Consider the following 4,252-nt stretch of genomic DNA (forward strand, 5'->3'; position numbering starts at 1 on the left):
GGTGTGGTAGTTACGAACACCACATACACGTGATCCTATAATTAAACAACTCAGTCATATACCTCTCTTGATCCTCATCGAAATGGAATTGTTCCACTTTGTTTGCACTTCTCCCCGTCCGTAGACCAATAAGTTCACAAAGTGTTGTCCCCTCGTTAGAGAGTATATGTCGACAGCTACCGGTCTATGTACTTAGTCAATATTTGTGAGCCGTTGAGATTACAAATGCACTAATATTCGATCAAATATTTTTAAAGACAGCAAGAATTGATTCTTCAAAAAATGTCGACAACCCATTATAACCTAGAAAGTTTGATGTCGATTTAAACGAGACAAAGTGTGAGAGCTATCTAGTGGTACATAACGAATAATAGACACACTGTGTCCTTTGTGTTGATTACAATTAATACAGAAGAGATACACTCAGTACCCACACATTTAATACACAAGTGTTACACTCAATAAAACAGGAGAGACACTATCAGTACCCACACATACAGAAGTGTTACACTCAATAAAACAGGAGAGACACTATCAGTACCCACACATACAGAAGTGTTACACTCAATAAAACAGGAGAGACACTATCAGTACCCACACATTTAATACAGAAGTGTTACACTCAATAAAACAGGAGAGACACTATCAGTACCCACACATACAGAAGTGTTACACTCAATAAAACAGGAGATATACTATCAGTACCCACACATACAGAAGTGTTACACTCAATAAAACAGCAGATACACTATCAGTACCCACACATACAGAAGTGTTACACTCAATAAAACAGGAGAGACACTATCAGTACCCACACATTTAATACAGAAGTGTTACACTCAATAAAACAGGAGAGACACTATCAGTACCCACACATTTAATACAAAAGTGTTACACTCAATAAAACAGGAGAGACACTATCAGTACACACACATACAGAAGTGTTACACTCAATACAACAGGAGATACACTATCAGTACCCACACATACAGAAGTGTTACACTCAATACAACAGGAGATACACCATCAGTACCCACACATACAGAAGTGTTACACTCAATAGAACAGGAGAGACACTATCAGTACCCACACATACAGAAGTGTTACACTCAATACAACAGGAGATACACCATCAGTACCCACACATACAGAAGTGTTACACTCAATAAAACAGGAGAGACACTATCAGTACCCACACATACAGAAGTGTTACACTCAATAAAACAGGAGAGACACTATCAGTACCCACACATACAGAAGTGTTACACTCAATACAACAGGAGATACACCATCAGTACCCACACATACAGAAGTGTTACACTCAATAAAACAGGAGAGACACTATCAGTACCCACACATACAGAAGTGTTACACTCAATAAAACAGGAGATACACTATCAGTACCCACACATACAGAAGTGTTACACTCAATAAAACAGGAGATACACTATCAGTACCCACACATTTAATACAGAAGTATTACACTCAATACAACAGGAGAAACAGTATCAGTACCCACAAATTTAATACAGAAGTGTTACACTCAATAAAACAGGAGAGACACTATCAGTACCCACACATTTAATACAGAAGTGTTACACTCAATAAAACAGGAGAGACACTATCAGTACCCACAAATACAGAAGTGTTACACTCAATAAAACAGGAGATACACTATCAGTACCCACACATTTAATACAGAAGTATTACACTCAATACAACAGGAGATACACCATCAGTACCCACACATACAGAAGTGTTACACTCAATAAAACAGGAGAGACACTATCAGTACCCACACATTTAATACAGAAGTGTTACACTCAATAAAACAGGAGATACACTATCAGTACCCACACATACAGAAGTGTTACACTCAATAAAACAGGAGAGACACTATCAGTACCCACAAATACAGAAGTGTTACACTCAATAAAACAGGAGATACACTATCAGTACCCACACATTTAATACAGAAGTGTTACACTCAATAAAACAGGAGATACACTATCAGTACCCACACATACAGAAGTGTTACACTCAATAAAACAGGAGATACACCATCAGTACCCACACATACAGAAGTGTTACACTCAATAAAACAGGAGATACACTATCAGTACCCACACATACAGAAGTGTTACACTCAATAAAACAGGAGAGACACTATCAGTACCCACACATTTAATACAGAAGTGTTACACTCAATACAACAGGAGAGACACTATCAGTACCCACACATTTAATACAGAAGTGTTACACTCAATAAAACAGGAGATACACTATCAGTACCCACACATACAGAAGTGTTACACTCAATAAAACAGGAGATACACTATCAGTACCCACACATTTAATACAGAAGTGTTACACTCAATAAAACAGCAGATACACTATCAGTACCCACACATACAGAAGTGTTACACTCAATAAAACAGGAGATACACTATCAGTACCCACACATTTAATACAGAAATGTTACACTCAATTAAACAGGAGAGACACTATCAGTACCCACACATACAGAAGTGTTACACTCAATAAAACAGGAGATACACTATCAGTACCCACACATTTAATACAGAAGTGTTACACTCAATAAAACAGGAGAAACACTATCAGTACCCACACATACAGAAGTGTTACACTCAATAAAACAGGAGAAACACTATCAGTACCCACACATTTAATACAGAAGTGTTACACTCAATACAACAGGAGATACACTATCAGTACCCACACATACAGAAGTGTTACACTCAATAAAACAGGAGATACACCATCAGTACCCACACATACAGAAGTGTTACACTCAATAAAACAGGAGAGACACTATCAGTACCCACACATACAGAAGTGTTACACTCAATAAAACAGCAGATACACTATCAGTACCCACACATACAGAAGTGTTACACTCAATAAAACAGGAGATACACTATCAGTACCAACACATTTAATACAGAATTTACCTCAATTTAACACAGGAAGACCAATAAACAGTGATATAAACAACTCAGTCAAATACGATTCTTATCCTCATCGAAATGGAATTGAATGTCCACTTTGATTTGACACTTCTCCACGTCCCGTAACCCATCAAGTTACAAAGTGTGTACCCTCATTAAGGAGATACATATCATGTCCACACTACCGCATGTACTTAGTCAAATTTGTGAGCCTTAGATGTACCAAGCACTAAGTATTTCGATCAAAACGATTTTTAAAAGACCACAAGAATTGATTCCTCAAAAAAATGTCGACAAACCCAATTATACCAGAAGTTTATGCTCAATTAAACGGAGACAAAGTGTCAAGCATCAGAGTGTACATAAACGAATAGCTACAGACCACACTGTGTCCTTTGTGTTGATAACAATTAATACAGAAGAGATACACTCAATACAACAGGAGATACACTATCAGTACCCACACATACAGAAGTGTTACACTCAATAAAACAGGAGAGACACTATCAGTACCCACACATACAGAAGTGTTACACTCAATAAACAGGAGAGACACTATCAGTACCCACACATACAGAAGTGTTACACTCAATAAAACAGGAGATACACTATCAGTACCCACACATACAGAAGTGTTACACTCAATAAAACAGGAGAGACACTATCAGTACCCCACACATACAGAAGTGTACACTCAATAAAACAGGAGAGACACTATCAGTACCCACACATACAGAAGTGTTACACTCAAAAAAAACAGGAGAGACACTATCAGTACCCACACATACAGAAGTGTTACACTCAATAAAACAGGAGAGACACTATCAGTACCCACACATACAGAAGTGTTACACTCAATAAAACAGGAGATACACTATCAGTACCCACACATACAGAAGTGTTATACTCAATAAAACAGGAGAGACACTATCAGTACCCACACATACAGAAGTGTTACACTCAATAAAACAGGAGAGACACTATCAGTACCCACACATACAGAAGTGTTACACTCAATAAAACAGGAGAGACACTATCAGTACCCACACATACAGAAGTATTACACTCAATAAAACAGGAGATACACTATCAGTACCCACACATACAGAAGTGTTACACTCAATAAACAGGAGATACACTATCAGTACCCACACATACAGAAGTGTTACACTCAATAAAACAGGAGATACACTATCAGTACCCACACATACAGAAGTGTTACACTCAATAAAACAGGAGATACACCATCAGTACCCACACATACAGAAGTGTTACACTCAATA

This window comes from Pecten maximus, chromosome 5 (assembly GCF_902652985.1).
Source record: "Pecten maximus chromosome 5, xPecMax1.1, whole genome shotgun sequence".
Taxonomy (NCBI): domain Eukaryota; kingdom Metazoa; phylum Mollusca; class Bivalvia; order Pectinida; family Pectinidae; genus Pecten; species Pecten maximus.